This window comes from Taudactylus pleione, unplaced genomic scaffold, assembly GCF_031769625.1.
Source record: "Taudactylus pleione unplaced genomic scaffold, aTauple2 ptg001839l, whole genome shotgun sequence".
In the NCBI taxonomy this organism is placed as follows: Eukaryota; Metazoa; Chordata; class Amphibia; order Anura; family Myobatrachidae; genus Taudactylus; species Taudactylus pleione.
This window is the reverse complement of record NW_028286236.1, coordinates 162,126-174,680: the sequence shown is the minus strand read 5'-3', so window position 1 is coordinate 174,680 and position 12,555 is coordinate 162,126. Positions and strand designations below refer to the sequence as shown.

The window sequence follows — 12,555 nt, the reverse complement described above, 5'->3', positions numbered from 1 at the left end:
ATTGCCCATTATTGAGGTTCCGTTTCAAAGAATAGATGGATGGATTTGGTTGGACCGCTAATAAAATCTGCCCTAACAATATATTTGATGATAATGGATTATGCAACCAGGTACACAGAAGTGATACCATTGCACAATACATCAACAAAGACCATTGCTAGAGACTTAGGGCCTGATTCAGACCCTTTCGCAAACGGACGCTCACTCATATGCTACCAATGTTTTTCAATCTGTGTATGTGTACGCTTTGTATTGCACGTGCATGAACTGGTACAAGCGATAGGGAATGAGAGACAGGTCAAGCCATTTGTGTGTGGTAACAAGGGCAGGCCACTAGAAACGGGGGAGTGGAGGTGCGGACGCAGGCGTGCCTGAGAATCCGAACGCCATTTCATAGGCTTGGATAATTAACAGGCAGCTTCATAGGACATGTCATTTGGTTGAAATAGACACTGAAGTGCTCGCAGCAGGGTATAGTCAACCTCAAACGCTGTGATCGTTTCCGATGGTGGTCGATGTACCAATGGTTTTATACACTTCCGGGAGATGACGTACACAAGTGGGAGTCTTAAGACAGGCTGGTGGGCGTCTATAAACACAAGGTGATCGCTCGCCCAGACATAGTGGGCATGCTTATGACTTGTCTTGCGAGCGGCTGCCTTGATGTCACTTAGCCGAATTTCCATATGCTGGGAGCGAGCGCATCTAGCGAATGGGTCTGAATCAGGCCCTTAGTCCATGTCTTTAGCAGGTTGAGAATACCTAAGAAAATCCTGATTAACCAAGGTACCCCCTTTATCTCAAAAATCCTGAGAGTTATGCACCTGTTTAAAATTACTCAGTTAAGAACCTCTGTGTATCACCTCCAGACTGATGGGTTAGTGGAGAGGTTTAACAAAACTTTAAAAAATATGTTAAAGAAAGCAGTGGATAAATATGAAAGAGATTGGATTACCTTATTTATTGCTGGCCATAAGAGCGGTTCCCCCAATCCTCCACAGGGTTTTCACCTTTTGATTTGTTGTAAGGGAGACACCCAAGGGGATTACTGGATATTGCCAAAGAGAAATGGGAGGGGCAGTCCAGTCCATATAAAACTGTTAACATGTTTCTTAAATGCAGGAAAGAATTGCTGCAGTGGTGCCGATAGTGAGAGAGCACTTGGAACAGGCCCAACAGGCACAGCAGCGGGAGTACAACTGCAATGCCCAGTTATGCGTCTTTGCTCCTGGGGACAGAGTGTTGTTTTGGTTCCCACAGTAGAAAGTAAACTTTTGGCTAAATGGCAAAGACCCTAAGAAATCCTAGAAAAATTGGGGGAGATTAATTATAAAGTTTACCAGCCTGTGAAAAGAATGCCAGAACAGATATACCATGTAAATCTTATAAAACCTTGGAAGGATATAGCAGCTGTCCCATCCCCTAAAGTAAACCCAGGTCATTTTGTTCCCAATGTAACAATTGCTAAACCCTATCAACTGTTCAACAGCAGGAGACTAAAGATTTTCTTATAAGAAATAGGGTTTTGTTTTCAGACATACTGGGTAAAACCATGGTTATTAAACATGACATAATCACTGATTCAGGAGTTAAGATTAACCTAAAGCTCTATAGATTACCAGAAGCCCAACGTGAATCAGTGTCCAAAGAAATAAAAAAAAGTTGGAGTTGGATGTAATTGAAGAATCACATAGTGAGTGGTCAAGTCCCATTGTGCTAATTCCAAAGCCTGACAGGAGTTTGTACTTCTGCAATGATTTCTGTAAATTGAATAATGTGTCAAAGTTCGATGCCTATCCAATGCCTAGGGTGGATTTCTGCACCAGAAGGGTTGTTCCAATACAAGATGTTGCCATTTGGCTTACATGGGGCACCTGCTACCTTTCAAAGGATGATGGATAAAATTCTAAGGCCCCATAGACAGTATGATGCTAATTTAGCAGTCTCACTTACCCAGAGTACAAGCAGTGTTGGTCTACATCTATAAAGCTGGATTGACAGCCAAAAAGTGTTGTCTAGGGATGGAAGAAGTAAAGTGTTTTACATAGACCATTTTCAGGGGTTTGATGAAGCCCCAACTTAATAAAATCAAGGCACTAGAATATTGGCCATAACCCCTAAATAAGAAGCAGGTGAGAACATTCTTGGGAATCACGGGGTAGGAGTTTATACCCAATTTTGCCACCATTGCAGTCCCACTGACAGACCTTACCAAAGGCAAAGAAACAGTTATGGTTAAATGGAGTCCTGAAGCAGAAAAGGCTTTTCAAGAGTTAAAAGTAGCATTGTGCACCCAAACAGTTCTGACGATACCTAAATCTGACGAAATTCAGGTTGATTACTGGTCATGCCCCTTTAAAATGGTCAGAGAATAAAGAGAGCAATGGGAGAATAACTAGGTGGTTCTTGGTACTGCAAAATGTTACATTTTCAGTAGAGCACAGGCCAGGAAGCCAGCTGGCCAATGGAGACGCTTTGTCTCATGTGTTTTATATGGTGGCTGCAGTTGTTCCGCCCCACAGGTCAAAACAAAGGGGGGGATATGTGACAGAAGCACTGGTAAAGTGCTAAATCACATATATGTATCTAAGATTTTTGACCTATGTATTTTAAACCCCCAGGAAATGTATGTGTCTGCTTGATTAGAGTTTGGGCTTTAAGTAAAAGCCGGATAATGGGTCCTGGGGGTGTGGATGTGAGAGAATGGAGGGCTCCATTTACAAGGCTGGTTTATGTGTTGGGGCCTTCAGCCTGAGAGCAGGCTAATTAGTGACTGCAGCTGTGAGAGGCTGATAAAGGCTGTGTCAGGGTTTGGCTCAGTGTCTCATACCTGGGAGACAGGCAGCAGACACACTGTGATGTACCACTTGTAATACTGTGCATATGCCTATGTTGGTGGTTAAGGCAGTAGGCCCTATCACTTTGAGAGAGGGAATTTATTATCTAGTTAGTGCCCAGACAAAGATTTATTTTTGTTTTACATTTTTATACTGCACAATAAAAACTAGCTGTGGCTAGCTTGCACGAAAATCCTGGACTGCTGTGTTGTTTCCTGGCAGGTATGTTTTGAGGTGCACATCTACCCTAGGAGAGGGACCTCCTACCCCAATCCTATTATAGCACATACTAACACACACATGCTTACACGCACACATACTTTCTGTGATCATTTTATCCTTAATGATAATGGGTAATGAATATTTGTCAGTGTAACAGCAGTATATTTAGACATTGAAGATATAATAGCTTTAATTTTTATAAAAAATTTGCTATGCATAAAATTTGCACTACTATTGGGGTAAGAATTTGGTATTGGGATTGCGTAGAATAAAAGTATAGGACAATATTACTGTTATTCATATGCTACTGAGGACAATGCCTAGAATGTATTTCATTGTCTATACAGGAAACTATAATAACTGAGGTTAGGCTGTGGGTGAGATACTTAGACTTTGGGGGGGTTACAGTTAAGCTGTGGGGGATAGTAAGGCTGTGGGTGAAAGGCTTAGGCTGTGGGGGGGTTAGTGTTAATCTGTGGGGGGTTATGGTTAGGCTGCAGGTGGAAGGCTTAGGCTTTGGGGGAGTTATGGTTAGGCTGTGGGGTGGTTAGGGTTAAGTTGTGATGTGATTAGGTTAGGCTGTGGGCATAAGGTTTAGACTGTGTAGGGTTAGGGTTAATCTGTGGGGGTCAGTGTTAGTCTAGGAGTTATGGTTAAACTGTAGGGGATAAAGTTGGGCTGTCGGGGTAGGGTTAAGCTGTCAGGGGGTAGTGTTAGGCTGTGAGGGGATAGGGTTAGGCTGTGGGGGATAGGGTTAGGCACCTAATGGAGGATTAGCAGGATACTTACTGGAAAGTTGAAGGATCACGGGTGTGAATTTACATGACAGTTGGGACACGGAAACTGCTGCAGCCATCAGGAGCAGGTAAGTAGCTGCTGGGCCACCAGGGAGAATATGGTGACATTCTACATGGTTAATATTGACATTCTCATTGCAGCATTATAAATGTTGCCAGATCACACCATCGATGGCTTGGTTCCAATGTTAAGTGGGTTACCCAAAAAGGCTGAGGTTCCAATGTTTCCTTATCATTGACAATTCAGTTCCAATGTTAGCTCACTGTGACTGACTCCCGCGGCCAACCTTCCCCCACTAACTTCAGAGAATCTTCAACCAGACATGCAGCTTGGGCAGCGGCCAGTTGTCTGACGTGACGGTAACACTCAGTATGTCACAGCAGAGCAGCTCTGCCTGGCAATGACAAAGTGCACTGCTGATTGGCTAGGCTCAGAGTCCATCAGGACAGTCACATGGGGGTCACAGGAGGCGGAGCAGTGTGATCACTGCTGATTGGCTAAGATCAGAGTGTCAGGGCAGTCACCTGGGTGTCACAGGAGGCAGAGCAGTGTGATCACTGCTGATTGGCTAAGATCAGAGTAAGTCAGGGCAGTCACATGGGTGTCACAGGAGGCAGAGCAGTGTGTGATCACTGCTGAGCATGAAGCACAGTAACAGCCAGCCTACCATTATTAGGAGGTGGTGGCTCAGCTCAGCCAGTCCCGCTGTACCCTCGAGAAGTCTTGTGTAGAGACATCAGAACACACTTATATTTCATAACCAATGTTTAACATGAAATATTTTGTGACCAAAGCTATATACATCAGCTCTATCAATGGTTTCTTCATGTCCAATTCTTACTGTAATACAGACATCAGTAATAGTATCTAAGTTGTCATCCGAGAAAATGTGGAGACTATTTACCAGAGCTGGTTCCAGTGACAATTCCCAGCATCCTCCTCCAGTCCTCAGACCAAAGCTGGGGGATGTGCAGAGGGGCAGGTACATTAGTCCATGTATAAGGGGGAACTGTCCTATTATATCTGTATGACTGACATAGAGCAGACACTTTACTGACATAGGGAGACGCTGTGACCCATCAGATAGGCTCATACACAGGTCCTTGTACCCATTACATGATCCCACATATGGGCTGTTATGGATCACGTGTGGTGGATTCTCCCATGTTATACATTTCTTCATTGCTGATCAATACCATATACTATACACTACATGGGAACCCTGATATTACTATACTATACACTACACGGGAACTCCGGTATTACTATACTATACACTACACGGGAACCCTGGTATTACTATACTATACACGGGAACCTCGGTATTACTATACTGTACACTACACGGGAACCCCAGTATTACTATACTATACACTACACCTGAACCGCGGTATTACTATACTATACACTACACGGGAATCCTGGTATTACTATACTATACACTACACAGGAACCCCGGTATTACTATACTATTCACTACACGGGAACCCTAGTATTACTATACACTACACGGGAACCTCAGTATTACTATACTGTACACTACACGGGAACCCCGGTATTACTATACTATACACTACACCTGAACCCCGGTATTACTATACTATACACAGGAACCCCGGTATTACTATAATGTACACTACATGGGAACTCTGTAATTATTATACTGTACACTACACGGGAACCCTGGAATTACTATACTGTACACTAAACGGGAACCCTGGTATTACTATACTCTACACTACATGGGAACCCCGGTATTACTATACTCTACACTACATGGGAACCCCGGTATTACTATACTATACACTACACGGGAACCCCGGTATTACTATACTATACACTACACGGGAACCCCGGTATTACTATACACAACACGAGAACCCTGGTATTACTATACTATACTCTACACGGGAACACCGGTATTACTATACACTACACGGGAACCTCTGTATTACTATACTATACACTACATGGGAACCACAGTATTACTATACTATACACTATACGGGAACCCCGGTATTACTATACTATACACTACATTGGAACCCCGGTATATCTATACTATACACGGGAACACCGGTATTACTATACTATACACTACATGGGAACCCCAGTATTACTATACTATACACTACACGGGAACCCCGGTATATCTATACCATACAGGGAACCCCGGTATTACTATACTAAACACTACATGGGAACCCCGGTATTACTATACTATACACTACACGGGAACCCTGGTATTACTATACACTACATGGGAACCCCGGTATTACTATACTATACACTACATGGGAACCCCGGTATTACTATACAATACACTACATGGGAACCCCGGTACTACTATACTATACACTACACGGGAACCCCGACATTACTATACGCTACACGGGACCCCGGTATTACTATACTATACACTACACGGGAGCCCTGCTATTACTATACTATACACTACATGGGAACCCGTTATTACTATACTATACACTACATGGGAACCCCGGTGTTACTATACACTACACGAGAACCCCAGTATTACTATACTATACACTACACAGGTACCCCGGTATTACTATACTATACACTACATGGGAACCCCGGTGTTACTATACACTACATGGGAACCCTGATATTACTATACTATACACTACACGGGAACCCTGGTATTAATATAATAAGTTGGGGATGGGATGTTGGCCGTCAGAATACCAACAGTGGCATACAGTCAGAATCCTGATGCCTGGTGGTAAGTACCCTAATCCCCCCTCAGCCTCCTCCTTGTACCTAACCTAATACTTACTATCAGGATGTCAGCGGTGATTTTGGTTCTGGGATTCTGATCGCCAGTATTTTACCGCAGAGCTGCCGACTACATCCCAATATAATAATGGTTACAGGTATATCCCTCATTCCCCCCACACCTCGCCTTTTCCTTTATACACAAGTTATCACTAAACACAGCAGTGAGGCAGAATTTTCTACATCACTCATTTTATTGCAAGGTTACAAGAATATAGTTTCCTTCTGTAGTAACACTTGGAATGTTATTTATTGAATATTTAATACTACAGATTACTATAATACTGTGTGAATGTTTTGCTGCTAGAATAGTGCAAGAAAAGAAGATTATAAAATGAGCAGCTGCTGTATCCTGCAAACCTGGGGGCAGACACACAAGCAGAAGATAAGGTGGGTGGAGCTGGTAATCTGAAACTAAAATTAGAATGGTAACAGCAGCACAGAGTATTTTAGCTCACACAACTCCATTACAACTATGATCAGACAAGACTGACATGGATACAGCTAGGTATCAGAACAGAGTAATGATGTGAGGCTCCCGGCATACTGGTGTAGTGACGCTGTGCTGTGCACCTGTATATAGATAACAGATCATACATCCAACGCTCAGAGATGTGCAGCATCATGGCATTTTCCATCAGGTGGGGTCTGTATGTATTAGGAGCCATCCATGAGGAATAGCTGTCCTGGCTTTCTCTCTTTGGTATAATATGGTCCTTACATTAATGATGAGAGTAACATCCTGCACATAATAGTCCTGTAACGTCCAGTTACTCATACAGAGCAATTCCTGTTATTATTCATGGCTTGTGTACAATGTGTCATTTCTGTATTACTCATGTATTATAAGCTGCAGGATATGATACTCGCACAGTGCTGTCATTCCCTCCATGGCACACATACAATAGAGATTACATATTATCTAATACATATGTACTAACATAATGCTGATATATACCATGATAGAAGGTAATAGCAGGACAGGCCAGTGTATCCATGCAGGTGCCCATCAGAGAGCAAATCCCCAACACCAGAGCGGTGTCACAGTGACAGGAGAGAGGGGCACACGTGTAAGACAAAACCTTTCTTATTTGGGTATGAGAAATGGATACTAAGACAGTCACAGTATAAAGATACTAAAAGCAAATTTAGGATAAATCTAAAAAACAAAACAAAGATCTTACACCTAGGCCATCACAGAACATGTGCACCACCAAAAGGACAACTGGTCACTATTCCAGCTTTACTAACAATGTACAAAAACTTGCAGGTCAAAAAGTGTGGAAAATACTAACAAGCACCACACGCAGCTGTGTTACCCCACATGGACATCAGACAGGTCCATGCAGTGTTTGGTTTTCTTACTTGTTACCAAACTCTTTGAACTATTTTTGTAGGTTTATAACAAAGCTTGTATTGTCCTTTCTGTGATTTCCTCACTACAAATAATCTCCATCTCCTGACCCTGCACATTACTGGTGGTGTCACCACTGTGGGAGGTGAGACAGTGCAGGACATACTGAGGACAATCTGTACTGATCCTACTTATCCTGTGATGTCCCTGTATTATTCCCCAATTACTACGTACCCTGCTCACATCTGTATTCTGCTGGGGATATCAGGAGCCTGATGCACTTAATGGACATCACTGTTAGTGGTTTATACCAGGACCAGCAGCTTCCTGTGTCCCAACACTAATTACATTAACTAATCATGTATAAATTACATAAGTGATAATCATTGTAATGTCCTTATCTTTTGGAATAGTGTAAATAGTAGGTTACAAAGGATCTAATTAGAAGGAACCAGACATCAGACTGCTGTAAGGAGATTAGATCCATTTACCAGGAAACCCAACCAGAGAATACTGGATCCAGTGAGATAAAATCAGAGGTTACAGATGTCATTATATCGCCCATCTCACACCATAACTTACAGCCCAGTCATCACATGATGTCATAGTTTCCCACTTCCCATATTACATCCCCAGCACATTGTCATGGTGACAGATTAGTTATGTCCCTATATTACATCATGTGGTCTTGTTATTACACAAATAGGCTAATAGCACAATAATAATCTAATCCAGAGCTTCCAAACTCCCCCATACAGTCAAGCGTGTAAGGATATCCATGCTTGAGTCCAAATGGTTAATTCAAACTGACTGAGGCACTAAATAAGCCAACTGCGCTCAAGCATGGATATTCTTAATACCCGTCCTGTAATAAGAGGAGTTTGGGAACCTCTGATCTGATAGAATAAGGAAACTGAAAGCCATTACATGAGGAACCTGTTGGAGCTCTATGTTTGTAACATCCGTGTGGATATATAATAAAGTGTAATATATTAGTATTAAGGACCTGAGTCACCCGTGGACACATGATGATGATAGTTACACAGATAGAGCGAATATTTGCCATCACGCCTACATGTAAGTCACACTGCGCACACACAGCGATCACATTGCAAATACGGACGCACAGAGGGAACGGGGGGGTGGACAGAAAACTGCAGGCGTGTCTGTCCGTGTGATCCCATGTCATGGGTGTGTATAACTTAGCTATAGCGATGGCAGCTGTAGCATGAGACCTCTCTGCGTGTCAGGAGAGCTGCAGTGTTTGCGGCTGGTCAGACCTGATGTAAATGCTGCTTGACTACTTTATATGCGCCGATGGTACCGATGATTACACGGGAGTGCGACATTGTACAATGAGAAGGCAGCAGTGGGCGTGGTTATGGCGGCTGTGCCTCGGCATTAACATATATTAGCACCTGCGATCTGTAAGAGACTGCAGCTACATTTGCTTCAAGCAGGGACAACAATCTAGTGTAATATTATATTTATGCTTGTTCTGATAATTCCCAATGATATTACAGTACTGCAAACACCGCTGCAATTTCTATTTCATTGTAAAACATTTCCCACACTCAGGACATGGAAATGGTTTCTCACTTGTGTGACTTCTCTGATATGTAACAAAATGTGATTTCTCTATAAAACATTTCCCACACTCTGAACATGTAAATGGTCTCTCACCTGTGTGAATCTTTGTATGTCTAGTAAGAGCACCTCTCATTATAAAACATTTCCATCACTCACAACACGGAAAAGGCCTTCCAGCTGCGTGAACTCTCTTCTGATGCATAGAAAGACTCTTCTGCTTAGTAAAACCTTTCCCACACTGAGAACATGAAAATGGCTGATCACCTGTGTGACTTCTCTGATGTCTAACAAGATCTGATTTCTGTGTAAAACATTTACCACAGTCAGGACATGGAAATGGCTTCTCACCGGTGTGTGTCATCTTATGTCTAACAAGATGTGATTTCTTGGTAAAACATTTCTCACACTCAGAGCATGGAAGTAGTTTCTCTCCTGTGTGATATCTCTGATGTATAACAAGATCTGATTTCTGTGTAAAACATTTCCCACACTCAGGACATGGAAATGATTTCTCACCTGTGTGACTTCTCTGATGTGCAAAAAGATCTGATTTCTGTGTAAAACTTTTCCCACACTCAGGACATGGAAATGGTTTCTCACCTGTGTGATATCTCTGATGTATAACAAGATCTGATTTCTGTGTAAAACATTTCCCACACTCAGGACATGGAAATGGCTTCTCACCTGTATGACTTCTCAGATGTCTACCAAGACTCGATTTATCTATAAAACATTTCCCACACTCAGAGCATGAAAACGGTTTCTCACCTGTGTGACTTCTCTGATGTATGACAAGACTTGATTTATCTATAAAACATTTCCCACACTCAGAGCATGAAAACGGTTTCTCACCTGTGTGACTTCTCTTATGTGTAACAAGATGTGATTTCTGTTTAAAACATTTCCCACACTCAGAACATAAAAAAGGTTTCTCACCTGTGTGATGTCTCTGATGTTTAACAAGACTTGATTTAGCTGTAAAACATTTCCCACACTCAGAGCATGAAAATTGCTTCTCACCTGTATGAATTCTCTGATGTGTAACAAGATGTGATTTATCTATAAAACATTTCCCACACTCAGAGCATGGAAATGGCTTCTCACCTCTGTGACTTATCTGGTGTGTAACAAGAGATGATTTCATTGTAAAACATTTCCCACACACAGAGCATGGAAATGGTTTCTCACCTGTGTGACTTCTCTGATGTCTAACAAGATGTGATTTATCTATAAAACATTTCCCACACTCAGAACATGAATATGGTCTCTCACTTTTGTGAATCTTTGTATGTCTAGTAAGATCTCCTCTCATTATAAAACATTTCCCGCACTCAGAACACAGAAAAGGCCTTTCAGCTGCGTGTACTCTCTTCTGATGTTTAGAAAGACTGATCTGCTTTGTAAAACCTTTCCCACATTCAGAACATGAAAATTGTTTAACACTTGTGTGATCTGAACTATGTGTAACGCAACTAGGATTATCTTCATGGTTAGAAGGATCAGATGATATATCTGCACTATGAGATGTTGGATGTATACTAGGAGTAAAGGGGCTTTCTCCTGGAGAGTCCTGTGAGAAGTTATTATTGTCTAGGTCACAATCTGGAGATAATATGAGACGTCTCCCCGAGTTATTCCTGCAGCTTTGTCCATCTGCTGGGAAAAGAATAATGATATGGGAATTAGCACCCCTGCAGAACTATACTATACTGTGTAACTATAATAAGACGTGCCCAGTTGTACCCTTACATCCCCATACTGTGTAACTCTAATAAAATGTGCCAAGCTGTACCCCAACATCTCCATACATTCAGTGACTTCATCAAGTATTTGCTGATGATTGTCAAGAGGCGGTTTAGGTGTAAGAGTAACACTGGCCGGGGAGTAGTCCGTAAAAACGAAAAATCTCCATCTCGGCATATGTAACAGAGAGCAGGCATGGTCTATACATTATATCACACACAGGTCATACTAGCTGCATCCTGCTGTGATCTCCCACTCTCCGCATCTCCATCTCACTATGTGTAACAGAGTGCAGGCATGGTCTATACAATATATCACACACATGTCATACTAGCTGCATCCTGGTGTGTCCTCACACTCTCCGGATCTCCATCTCACTATGTGTAACAGAGTGCAGGCATGGTCTATACATTATATCACACACAGGTCATACTAGCTGCATCCTGCTGTGTCCTCACACTCTCCGGATCTCCATCTCACTATGTGTAACAGAGTGCAGGTATGGTCTATACATTATATCACACAGGTCATACTAGCTGCACCCTGCTGTGTCCTCACACTCTCCATCTCAGTATTTGTAACAGAGTGCAGGCATGGTCTATACATTATATCACACACAGGTCATACTAGCTGCATCCTGCTGTGTCCTCATACTCTCCGGATCTCCATCTCAGTATGTGTAACAGAGTGCAGGCATGGTCTATACATTATATCACACACAGATCATACTAGCTGCACCCAGCTGTGTCCTCACACTCTCCATATCTCCATCTCAGTATGTGTAACAGAGTGCAGGCATGGTCTATACATTATATCACACACAGGACATACTAGCTGTATCCTGCTGTGTCCTCACACTCTCCATATCTCCATCTCAGTATGTGTAACAGAGTGCAGGCATGGTCTATACATTATATCACACACAGGTCATACTAGCTGTATCCTGCTGTGTCCTCACACTCTCCGGATCTCCATCTCAGTATGTGTAATAGAGTGCAGGCATGGTCTATACATTATATCACACACAGATCATACTAGCTGCACCCTGGTGTGTCCTTACACTCTCCATATCTCCATCTCAGTATGTGTAACAGAGTGCAGGCATGGTCTATACATTATATCACACACAGGTCATACTAGCTGCATCCTGCTGTGTCCTCACACTCTCCGTATCTCCATCTCAGTATGTGTAACAGAGTGCAGGCATGGTCT

At 42.5% G+C, this 12,555-nt stretch overlaps 1 pseudogene across 1 annotated transcript in view; it reads right to left on the bottom strand.

The window, feature by feature from the left end:
• Positions 1 to 6,884: 6,884 nt before the first annotated feature.
• The window catches only part of LOC148436299 (uncharacterized), a 44,690-nt pseudogene continuing 39,019 nt past the window's right edge, over positions 6,885 to 12,555 (bottom strand). The window contains exon 7 of the transcript XR_015876473.1: positions 6,885 to 10,865. The product of XR_015876473.1 is annotated as an uncharacterized LOC148436299 (transcript). The remainder of the gene's footprint in view (positions 10,866 to 12,555) is intronic.